This window comes from Dromaius novaehollandiae, chromosome 15 (assembly GCF_036370855.1).
Source record: "Dromaius novaehollandiae isolate bDroNov1 chromosome 15, bDroNov1.hap1, whole genome shotgun sequence".
Lineage (NCBI taxonomy): Eukaryota > Metazoa > Chordata > Aves > Casuariiformes > Dromaiidae > Dromaius > Dromaius novaehollandiae.
Genome location: NC_088112.1, coordinates 20,176,137 through 20,189,196, shown reverse-complemented (window position 1 = coordinate 20,189,196; position 13,060 = coordinate 20,176,137). Strand labels below are relative to the sequence as shown.

The following is a 13,060-nucleotide window of genomic DNA, read 5'->3' as shown; positions in this document are numbered from 1 at the left end:
TGGCGCATGCGCGGGAGGTGGCGGCGGGGTCGGGTGTTTCCCGCCCGTTGTGTGAGGTGCGGCAGTGGCTCGCGCCTCCTGCGGTGGCTGCGCTCGGAGCCGTCTGGGCCGGTGGCGGAACGGGAGAGACCTGCGCTGCCTGCCCGTGCCCGGCTCTCCGAGGGGCCGCTGCGCGCCTCGCCGCCTCAGCGAGGCTCCACCGGGTCGGAGGGAGGGCGGTTGGGGGCTCGTCCCGGCGGAGAGGCGTTACGTGTCTGTGACCGATGCTTCTCTCTTCACAGAGTTTCTCCGCGCTTCCCCGGTGAAGCCCTGGGCACAAGTGCCGTGTCGCTCCCGGAGCGAAAAGTAGAGAGCGCTTGCTGGTACTAGGTACTTAGAGATAGCTCTTCTCAGTTTAAAAATAAACATTAAATAGTAGGTCGTATTTGCCACCCTGCAGTGCTTTGATAGAGAAGGTGTAGCCGCGGCTGTGTTGCATTTCTTTCCTTTAGAACAGCTCTTGCTCAAGAGCTCTGGGAAAATTAATGACCACTTCTTAGAGAGTCATAAGCGAGGCATAACATAAGTTTTCAGCAAAATGCAGGAAACTAGTGTTGGACCTTATGGCTAGTTTTCTTAGTGTACGTGGACACTTTATGTAAAGGAAAAAATAGCAGTAAGATAAATCAGAGACAAGTAAAATGCATTTAAAAAGGAATGAAAGAAGTACTGTAATCAGTGATAAATTACACATTGTGCTGTCATTTACATCTTTAATATCAGCAGTACCCATTATTACAAGGTTTTTCCAAAATAACTCCCATAAGGAATAAAAAGGTCAGTACACAAATCTGGTCTTCACCTAATTGAATGGGTCAAAGTTTGGACAAAATGTACCCTGATGAAATTGTCAGACTGACAAGGCCTGTTTGCAGTTAATAAGTGTTAAGTGTCTCAGTCAGAGATTGCCTAATACAGAGCCTAAACTCTTAAATTCTTAGCCTGCTATTGAAGCAAATTAACAATTAAATAGTGAGCAAGGGGGAAAGAATGTTTGTTTCCATATGTCAGCCTCAGTTTCTTCTTGTCAGAATTTCCTCACAGACAGGGTTCTCAAACAAGTCAAAGTCAAACTCAGGTGTTGTGTTTACTAATGCTGGCAAAAACATTTTACAAGATATTCTGGCATTTTTACATAGGTTTGCATCTTCAAATGTTCTAGTTGTGTACTTGGATTAAGTTGTAGAATGAAAGGTGGTGTTCACTGAAAAAATGATAAGTTGCCAGAATTTACTTTGTAGCACGTCTTTTGTTAATATAAAAAAAAATTGAACAAATAAATGCAAAGAAAATAAGTCAGTAATGCCATTTCCCGTGTAACTTGCCAAGTTACAATTTATTTTCTCTAATAACTGTTGGCCTTCTGGAATGGTAAAATGTCTTAACACTATATTTTGCTTGTATATTTAGCTCTACATTTTCCACTGAGATCAGTGAAATTCTTGGCGAAACTTCAGTAGCATGTATCTCTGTATTCCTCTTGGTGACCATCTTGCAATTAGTTATGCTTTTGCCTACAAAATTCTTCTAGCTACTGTTTAAAAATAATATTTAGAAATATAAAACAATATTTACTTTAAACTGCATCCACAATATTCTAGGATTTTTCTGAAGGAAAAGAAAAAACATTCCCTCTGAACAAATTCATAAGCCAAAGGCAAGAAGAAAATGAGAGAATATATATGGTGTATCGGTAGTGTGATTGAAGTGCTTGTGAACTAGCTGCAGCAAGGTCTTAGAAAGCAGTAAAGTATCTGTTAACCTCAATTGCTCTTTAACTCATTATCAAACAATTGCTTACCTACAGACATTGTAGCAGAAATGAAGCCAATAAATTCTCAGATAAATTCTGTGATGGTTTTGCATAGTTCAAGGACATCTGGTAGGAAGCTCTCAAACCAGAACAATAAGACTTAGGATCGTAGTGAAGTAGAAAGGCAGTGTGAAATGAGAGTATATGAGTAAGTGAAAAACAGTGGAGAATCCTCTTGAGAAATTAGTGCTTTAAATCTGTGAGAATCATTTGGGTGTACTGTTTATAAAACTTGTACTGACACTGGTTGTTTTAGCATGCTTCCATTTTGCTATATCTGCATTTACACATTCCCAAAATGTTATAGTAAAGAGCAACTTTAAGATACTGTTATGCAGTGCTAGCTAGCCATATTCTGCTATTGAAAGCTTTTTAATTTCCCTCTGCAGTTATGCAGGTTAGTATGGTTATGCCATTGCTGCATAAGCATGACTGTGTATACATGCAGGCCTCCAACACTTAAACATTTTCTTTTTCCTCTTTCTTTTGTTCAAGATAAGTACTTACAATGTTTCGTTCTGCATCAATTCATGTAGTTTAGTGTTTGTTGAGTACCCTCCAGCTGTGTGCTAGCCAGCATGGCTGACATACCTTACCTGAGGCTGGTGTGCTCTTAGCTTCTAAGTAGGAATATTCTTTTTCTACCCATTTCCTGTGGGGAAAATCAAGGCATATAGAGTCAAAGGCTCTAAAACATACCTCCTCAAGGCAGGTGGAGAAAGGAAACAAGTATCCCTGTCTAGGAGATATTTAAACTGTCTTTCCTTTTTAAGTAGGCACCCTAGCCTACTCAGTCACTTTAAGCTGACAGAGGATGGCTCTGATACTAAAGGTGGCAGTCGTGCGTCTATGCTATCCTGTCTTATTACTGTCCCAGTCTGTTGCCAGCAAAAACAACAGTGATCAAAAACCTAATCTAGTTGAAAACTGCATCTTTACCCCTATCTGCTTCATTATGTAGCCACATAAATGTTTGAGGTGGTACAAGGAAGTGATGCACAGACCACTGGAGATTATCTAGTCCAGCGTTCAGCTGGAAGCAGGGCCTTAGTTTAGGTTAGCCGGGGATCTGCCAACTGAGTCTTACACATCTCTAGTGAAGGAGATTCTGCAGCTGGTGTGGGCTTGTCAAACCACAGCCTCAGATTTGCAAAAATGGAAAGATCCTTTCCCTGCAGCTTTTTGTGCCAACTAGAGCTCTTGGACTGTCTGTGAATGTGATTGATCAATGTGGTGGATAGTTGATCTAGCCTAAAAAGAGGGTGTACTCAGTACCAGTTTTAGCACTGAAAAAGAAAAAGGTGTGGGGGGGTAGGGCTGCATTGCCAGGAGCAGGCTCTCTTTCTGGAATAGGAAAGATGGGTGAGAGAGGAGAAATGAAACCTCAGCAGCAGGAAACTGTTAACCTGGCTTGTTCGCTTATGAAACTACAACTGAAGTCCTGTGAGGTTTTATCTGATAAGTGTGGGGAAAGCACAGCTAATGTGTAGATCAGGCAGGGCTCCTTACCAATTGCAGTAATGGTCACTGTTGTCCTTTTAAAGCAAATGTGATGGTTCCCACACCTACCTTCATTTAACAGTGCCCTAGTATTAGTGTGTTACCTAAGAAATGAACTTTTTTGGTTTGAAAAGATTCAAAAGTCACAGCTCTTAACTACTTGAATAAATGCTGCTTTAGGAGGGGTGGGGGATCATCATCACTCCCTGCTTGCAGCTGAAACCATGCCTTTGACTAGAAGAGAATTCAAGACTCCGCAGAGGAACAGTCAGCATTCAGTAACTTGGTTATTTGGACACTCACACAAGAGGGGGAAATTTTGGTTCTCATCTCCATCCCAAACAGTTACCTCTGTATTTTATCCTCATGCAGTTTATAGATTTTATTTGAAACAGTACTTTGATCAGAAGTCAGATCTCATAACTTCCCCCTACTTGAGAGCCATAATCAATAGTTTAGAGAATCATGGTTCCTTTTCTTTCTCAGATGGTTATCTGAACCTTCAAAGGAAGGTGAAAGAATAATGATAAAAGAATACTTGTTGTGTTGCATAAGTTAGGGATTTGTCAGTATGTCAGATATGCAATAGGATTAAAACATAAATTGTGAGATGACAATAACAATAGTTAGTACTTAGTATGTGAATAAATGCCAGGCTTTTGTGAGAGTGGTAGGTAACTAAGGAGACCTGGGTGTGGTTGCCATGATGAGTCAAGTATAGTCCTTACTGCTGTACACAATCCTAACACTTGAGTCAGTGACAGGTGTTTCATATTTATGGCATTCTTTGAAAAGGTTAATTATTCAAGCTGAATACACTTACGTTTACAGGCATCAAGTTACTAGGTTATTCAGCTTCTTTGCAAAACCGTCCTTAATGCTAACTAACTCTGTAGTGTTCTGAAATGAATCTGAAACTCATTGACTGTGTATTAGCACTTGCAATAATTTTATCAGTTATGGCAGTAATGCTAACATTTCCTGTGTAGTGAAAGACAGTTAGCATTTAAACTATGCAGATTTATATTTTCAGGCATCGTACGGCTAAGTAAACGCAGTGTTGAATAACCTCTGTAGAGTAAGGAACGCTTAAATTGGTTTTCTTTTATTTAAGTCTGTAAATATCTTTCTAGTTCTAAATTATCTATCAATGCATGTCTGAAGTGCCTGTTGCTATGGCACTTCCATGCTAAATACGGAATTAAAAAGCTATACTATATGACTGTAATTCTGAGTTGCCTCCTTTTGATGTAGGACTACCTTTTTTAATTAATACATTTTTCTGTAAGCAAAGAATATAAATATTTGTGCTTCGGTGTAGAAATCAGCTACCTCTGTGGGAAAAGGGACTTTTCCTGGTTGGGTTAAGCCAGAATTATCCATTATGTGATTTCTTGCATGTTCTGGTACTGGCCACTGATGGAGACAAGATACTGTGTATTTTGTGTCTCAGTCCCATTCAGATAGGGAAATATTGTGGTCTTTAGCAGATCTTTAGCAGAACTACTGCAAAAGATGGGAACTAGATGAGAAGCTATTTACATCAGGTATTTGTCAGCATGGACAAATATTATTTCTGTATATTTGACACTTTCCAGCAGAGTCCAGATAGTGCGTGACAGAATTTGACTATCAGTAATATCAGCAGACGCCTACTTAGTTTAAAAGTTGCATTAAGCAGCGTCTGTGAAGGGCCGAATCCCATCATTAATTACCTCACCTACCACAAAACATATAATTTGAAACTTGCTGGCTCATAGTAAGATATACCTATTCACTATGGTTTTGTAGGGAAAGTAGAAAGTCAACAGTCTTATCAAAAGAAGATGTTGTTGTAAAGTAACTGAAAATTACATTTTCAGACTGACAGGTACAAATACTTTATGGTCAAGAATCTTAAAAGAGTAGGAAAAGAGCGCTTATTCACCAATGTTAAGTTTTTAATATTTTGAAAAGCTGGAGAAATTCCAGAGGATTGGCAGACTAGCAGTGTATTTCCAATACGAAAAAGGATAAAAGCAATGGATAAAGGAATGCTACTTTCACATCAACAGCAAATAAATAAATGAAGTTGGTAGTTATTTTGGAATAATTTTTTTAAAAACCTGGCTTGGTTTCTGTTTAACCTCAATTTCTGTTAACCTCAGTTATTCTAACTTACTATCAAACAATTGCTTGCCTATAGGCATTGTAGCAGAAATGAAGCCAATAAATTCACAGATAGATTCTGTGATTGTGTTGCGTAGTTGGAGGACATCTGGTAGGCAGCTCTCAAACCAGAAGGATAAGACTAGGATCATGGTGTAGTATGATGGTGTAGTAGAAAGACAGTGTGAAATGAGAGCATGTGAGTAAGTGAGAAGCAGCAGAGATTCCTCTTGAGAAATTAGTGCTTTATATCCGTGAGAATCATTTGGGCATACTGTTTATATAATTTGCACTATCACTGATTGTTTTAGCGTATTTCCTTTTTGCTACATTTACACATGGATTAAATATCTAGTGGTCTCCTAGAATATTGGTCTTATCAAACATACCACCATATCTTGGTGCGTATATGGCATATCTGGATATTTTCGAGGCATTTCACCACATGATACTGACTCTTAAAACAATTGTATGGAATTATTAGAAGATGCATGCTGGATGAAAAATTGCTTCACTGACTTATTTCAGGGTGCTTAATAAGGAAATATCAATGAGAATTTTCTCTAGCAAGTTCTCTGAGAGATTACTTACTGGTTCAATGGTATTTAGTATTTTTAGTGACCTAAATAATGATTGAAAATCTTTACTAGTAAAAGACTACAGATAACACAAAAGTGGTGAGATTGTAAAAATTAAGGAGAAGCAGTCTGAGTGATCAGAAGTATCTGACTAAATTGCTTGGCTTTCAAACAAAACACACTTCAGTATAGTTACATTCCAGACAATACATCTGGGAATCAAAGTCCTTAGCTGATACTTGCAGGATGATAGAGACTACTTTAGAAAACAGGGAGTCAGAGGAGGAGATAGAATTCATCACACAGATCGCATTGAGATGATTATCTGGGCAGTGCTGTGGCAAAGACCTAATGTGTTTCTTGGCAGAGGAATACCAGGTAGGAGTAAGGATCTGATTCGGTCTTTGCACACAGTGTGGGTAATACACCTGCCCAGTAATGATATTCCCACTTTAAAAGAATGTTGGAATACTTAAAAAAACAAAACACAAACCCCAAAACAAAACAAAAAAAACCCCAAGGGTCTGCAAAAATAACCTAAAGGCTGAAAAACAAATCATAAAGTCTTCAATTTAATCCGAAATTCACCTTGTTTTGTTTATCAATGAGAAGATTGAGAAATGGCTTGATCACCTATGTGTGCTTACATATGGACATGGTTCTCTGATAGGGCTTTCATAGCCTGCCATCAAAGCCATAGCAAGAATCCAGCACCTGAAGTTGAAGTCAAAGGAAATTCAGCTGTCAAGTCATATCTATAAGGAAATTAAAACTGGAATTGGCTATTTGAGGTAGTAGATGCCATGTTTTTGTCTGTCTGTGACCCTGTGAATCTCCATTTCCTTTTTTTTCTCTCCCTTCCCCCTGCCCCCCCCCCCCCCAATTCTTTTGTGGATTTTGTGAGGAAAGGGTCACAGAATCACAGAATGGTTGAGGTTGGCAGGGACCCCTAGAGATCATCCAGTCCAACCCCCCTGCTCAAGCAGGGTCACCTAGAGCATGTTGCACAGGCTCACGTCCAGGTGGGTTTTGAATATCTCCAGAGGGAGAGTGCTTTCATCATCCTGAATATGTTCATTAACAATGATTGAAACCAAGTCTTCTGTTTCAGGGCTTTGCTTACGGAATCAGGAAGAAAATTGTCCTTCATGCACAACTGACTGTATTCTGTTGTGGGTACTTCTTCAGTTCCTTTGTGTTGGTCACATGAAGGGAAAAAATACAGCTTTGATGTGTGCTCTCGGGTGCTTTCTTAGGTACCTCATGAGTACTTTCATCACTTGCTGGTGATTACTGTAATCATATTTGGAGGACATATAAACAAGCACTTTGGGGTTCATCTGGTGCTTTGTGCCTTCAGCTCTAGCAGAGTATTCCTCCTTTTCCTGTGTAGTAAGGGACTTGCTTTTTATGGGACTTGCCTCCAGAACACCTCAATTCCTTGCAGTTTCAGGAGCATTCAGACACAGCTATCATATTTGTATTTCCTGTTTTCTTCCTTTGACACAGTGCTTAGTCTCCTGAGAACTGAAATCAGTTCTCAGAAGTCTTCAGTTAAGACTTTTGGCTTAGCATAGAAATACCTGCAGGTAATTTCCTGATCCATAATATGGAGGAAGTCAACTAGATGATCTAAAGATCTTTTCTGTGTTTGTATTTTGTGAAGCTACTGATAATCATAATAAACAGAAATGTCATGTGGAGCCCCAGTTATAAATTCTATACTTTATTTTTTTTCCTTTGGAGTAACTCTGTGGACTGTGCTAGAAAATAATTTATTCCACAACTATGGACTTGATGGCTAAAAGCAGTGAATTGACAAAAATGTTCTAGCCACAGTAAAGAAAAACACAGGCCTGCTAAGGTAGTGAGAACTACCAACCTGTAGGGAAAAAAAAAAAAGACTGCATGCATCAAGCAGGGAGTATTAAAACAGGATTTTGCTTTACTTAGAGGTATCAGAGAGAGATGATTGAAGGAAGCAAACCAATGTGCCATTACTTACACAAACCACTTAGTAGGGAGCTGAACAAACCTTACAAAATGTGCTGCTGTGGAAATGTCAGGGTTATTTTTTCAGCGTATTGATGGTGTTGGATTAAAATTTAAGATGACCAGGAATTTAGAAGGTAATTGTATTTATTTCTGACAATATGGCCCTTATTATCCATGACAGTACAGATATAATTCAAAGCTATGTAAAACCAAAGCCAAAAAGATGCAGTCCTATGAGGATGCCAAATATAAAATAACTGATTCTCTGAATAAATATTAGGAGCAAAATCTTGAACATAAATGTTGTGTCTTCCTAGTGGAAGGAAGCCTTGCTTTTAGACTTGCTGAGAACCCATGTTTTCTTTCAAATCTTTTAAGTTTTTCAGCAGAAAATATTTCATATCACATACTTCTGTTGTTTTGTACTCTTTGCCCGTGTTTTCCTCATTGTATAGAAGTGACATGTTACCTGCAACACGTGCTCCTGGGTTGTTTGGTATCAGCCGTGTGTTACACAGTCAGATGCAGACAGTTACATGCCAACGTTTGCATTAGCATGGCACTTGGTGCTGCTTTAAGCTTGTGCATCCAGCTTGGTGCTGTCTCTTGTCTGGTTGGTAGGAGCACAGATGAAATGTATATCACTGCGCAGCTGAGCCTGTGTGAGAAACCTGTGCTAGAAAACTTGAGGCTTGCTGATTGTTGGTATCATGCTCAAATCAGCATACATTACACATTGCAAGTACTATCTTCAGAAAAGCTTTCGTATTGTTCAGTCTTTCATTTTCCAGAAATTACTTTTAAGCACTCAGGCACAAAATAAATCCTTAATAGATACAAACAGTTGTCATGGAAATAATATGCTACAGGATTTTTTTATTATAAGTAGCACACACTTGGCACGTCCCACATGCCTCATACAGACAATTCCAACATAACATTCCCTGCATTAGGCTTGGGATCTATCTTTGCTTTTCCTGCCCGTACTCTGGGGAGACACCACTGTTTCTGGCTTTCAAGTGGCTGGCTTTAGGAATCCCAAAAATGCAGTGCTTCTAAGAGGTGTTTTTTCAAGATGTAAGATCTTAGCAAGGGGCTGCACTGCTCACTGCTGCTCAATCTCAAACAAAATGTGGTGGCTGAATTATGGCTAAAACCTCTCTACAGGGTGTATTTTCTTTCCTCATCTTGGTGGGTGCATAGACTTACGGCAAAATGCAGTAAGTGATCAAAAAGAATGCAGCTGGCTAATATACCCAGGGAGGTTTTATGGTTGTAAGGAGGATTGTTTTCTTTAGAACAAGACCACAATCCTATTAAATGCCTATAAATCCAGGAGGACCAAGTACTGCACCTGCAGACTTCAGGATATTATGCTTGAGCTCTCCGTGACATTGCCCATACTTCTCACAGCATTTCTACTCTGTAACTGCACCCTTGCAAAGTACTGTGGATAATGGAAAAACACACAATGCAGTTCAGCCAATAAATAGGATCATTTTATTCCATGTCTCTTTTTTTCTTCTCTGTCCCCTGGAGTTCCTGTTATGCATAAGTTAGGCAACATCTGACTGATGTAGCCAATTTGGCTACCTATTTATTTATGAGTGAATGAATGAGATTCTCTGATTATTATAGCCACTGCATTTTTTTCCAGATTTTTACCCTTCGGTTAATACTGCATCACGGTTGCTGTCATAATGACCTTCATCTGGGCAAAGCAGCTGGAGAGTCAAATTATAGTGAGACTGCACAAAAAGATCGGAGCAAGAAAATGCCAAGTATTCCTCCCTCACTTTCTTGCCAGGTAAATGTACGTTTCCGTCAAAGCACTGCCAGTACCTTGCAGGGAAGGAAACCTGGACCCAGCTGGGGTGAACTGCACCCATGACTTCTAGAAGCATGTTGATATCCATGTTGTTCAGGAGATGTTACGGTTGGGTTTTGCATGACAAAACAGATGCACACAAGCTCAGCTAAAAATGCCTTGGCTAACCTACTGCTTTGCCATCCAGCTCAGCATCAGTTCGCAAGCCTGGTTCCACGTAGTGCTGAAATGCTTTCTCTGAATAGAGAGACTGGGGAGGGAAAACTTCTGTTGAAAGCTATTTGTGTATGTGATAAAGGACAAAGGAGAACCTTGATATATTGACTGCACGGGAACACTTATTCTTAGATTATGATTTCATTTCACTGTGGTTAACAAATGTATTACTAGTAATAGCTAGTTACAAATAATAACCTGACCTTATTTTTAACCCAATATTGAATCAGATTTCAGTGTAATGGGCAGATTCACTGCTATGTTTAGTACTTGGAATATTATCATTCTGAATTTCAGTGCCTTTCATCTTAGATGTTAAAAATAGGTGGTAAGTTGGATAATTATTATTGTTCCAAGTCTTGTTTGCATCATTACATAACAGAATGTTCTCACCAAAAGCCTTATTTTAAGGGTGGGGTGGAAGAACTGCTGTAGCAACCTGAAATTATTTGCACTACAATTTCTGGGCTATGCAGGGCCTAAATAGAATTGTCTCTTCTTTTTTGAGGAAAATGTGAGAGACAGTTTAAGGTTCATGAAAACAAATATGTAAAGACTGACTCAGGTTTGACGTCGTAAAATCATGTGTTGTCAGCATACCTCAGTCGTAGGCATAAGGATCTTTGGTAATGCTGTATTGCCCAAGCAGAAACTACTAGTCATGCCAACTCACTGCCAGTCAAAATATTTGTGAGTGTAATAATAAATATTCAAAATTAAACAACAACGGTAAATTACCAGGAAGCAGAGTATCTCCAGGTGGTTGGAGCTACACTGGATAAACCTGAGCTTCTTCATTGGTAACATTGTGTTCATAGGCAAAGTACTGTCTCTGTTTCTCCTGGGTAACGCTATATACCCTTTCAGCCCTGAGCTGGGTCATCTTCCCCTCTTTTCTTTGTCATCTCCATCAAACTCACATGACTTGGGAAGGATGAAAAATACCCAGGAAGGGGCAGTGGTTGATCCTGGGGATTTAAGAAATCTTCCGTAAGCCAAAACAAACTCCCCAGCTCCCTAGATGATCACAGTAACAACAAACTGTGATATCTTATATTTGAACTATAGATGTATCCAAACACAGAAGTTAATACTAACCTTGCTTGCTACCATGGTAGGCAGAGGGGTACTCTTAGGAGTACATATCTAGCACAAGCATAATGTTAATTTGTATACTTCACCAGTGCGGTTTTCCTCCCCACTTACAAACTGAAAAGATCAATGAAATTATAGGACTGTTATTTTTGTTGGGTGAATAATCATTCCATAATTAAATAACGCACTATCAGAGAGAACTGGTTTCAGATAACTCTCATTAGCTTGGGCAATTAGAATTCTCGGTCAAATTTTTCCATTCCATAATTACTGTATATTTATTAGAATGAATGAATGAGTGGAGAGGTGATGCAGGAACTGTTTCAGCAGTATTTGAACTCTGTTGTCCTTTGCACAGCGTGAGAGAGAGAATTTTGCCAACTTGATAGAGGTGTCTTTCCTTCACAGGAGCATTGGCCCAGTGCTTTGCGACACTGCACAGAAAGTTTAACTTCGTGATTCTCATTGTACTACCAAAAATAGTCATATGAAAATCTGACAGAACTTCCTAAGAAGAATGCATTTGTTTCCTTTAGAGATGGCATCTTCCAGGGCACCAGAGCTATAATACAAATTAAAGTCTTAACAGCGTAATGGTGTTAAATCTACTTGTCTTGTGTTGCAACTCTTTTCTAGATAAAGTCACTCAGTGTACCTTCCCATATTTTGCCCTTTCTCTACTGAATACAGTTACACTTCCATTAAAAATTGGTATCTATTTTAGTGGAAAATCATTCATCTTTTTAGTAGTTCCAAAAAACATTATTGGTATAGACACTAATGTTCTTATTTTTTTGATGGTGTCCAATTGGAGAAAGAGTCAGGCAGATATAGCCAAATCTGGCAGGAATTACTCACGGGTACATAATATACCCAGTGAAAGAATTTCAACAGTAAAGGTGTGTACATTACAGTAGCCTTGAGATAGGGCTGACTTCTTCCAAAACAAGTTCTTCTGGTTTTATGTGACTATTTAATACACTTTTGTGTTCAAGAAAATAACTCCTGCTCTTACTGTATACTGTGAAACCAGTATAGCAGGAGGCAGCATGGGATGGTGAACAAATCAGAGGACAGATGTCTCTTGTGCCTGTTTAATGATCTTCAGAGCCATTTCAACTTGCATTTCCCCTTCTGTGAAGTGTTACAGCTACTGTTGCAGATTTTGCTAGTTACATTCATGGATTTTTTGACTGAAATACACTTGCTTCAAAGTAACTTTAATGGAAAACAAAGCCATGATCATAACTATTAGGTGAACAAACTAATTATTTTCTTATGTCTATGATAAAAGTGAACAAGCTTCTGGGGCAGTTGCCTTTTGTTCATTTGCTTTAAATGTAAATGCTTTCCATGTATCATCCAGAAGAAAAAAATACATACTCCTTTTTAAAGAGGGTAGCCTGTGATATGAAAAAGCACTAACAAAGTGCATCTATAATGTGGCTTTTCATCTACTACATTTCTGTACGCTCTTGTTCAGAAGCATTCTGCAGTGTTCAATGGCTTGCAGGCACAAAGGTCATTTCACTTATCCTGAAAAGCAGCTACATCTAAGATGACAACAGAACCACTTATTCGACAATAAGGTTTCTAGGTAAGGGAATGACTAACCATTTATCCACTTGAAACTACCAATATATATTTTTAAAGTAGGAATGCTACCAGTAAAGTATAGCTTACTGTCAAGTGAAACCATATATGTAATAGAGATCAGCAGTCTGGGTATAATACATACTTAGGTATCCAAATCATTCTAGTCTTCTTTTTCTGATGAGTTTATGAATTGTAATTTTTTGTTTTTGTAATTAAAGGATGGAACAGATGGTGAAGACTTAGAGCTTCATC

At 38.9% G+C, this 13,060-nt stretch overlaps 1 long non-coding RNA gene across 1 annotated transcript; it reads left to right on the top strand.

The window, feature by feature from the left end:
• Positions 1-178: 178 nt before the first annotated feature.
• On the top strand, positions 179-11,816 carry LOC135329985 (uncharacterized). The gene is made up of 3 exons (XR_010391697.1): positions 179-369; positions 9,731-9,880; positions 11,621-11,816. It is a non-coding gene; the product is annotated as an uncharacterized LOC135329985 (long non-coding RNA).
• Positions 11,817-13,060: the final 1,244 nt, after the last annotated feature.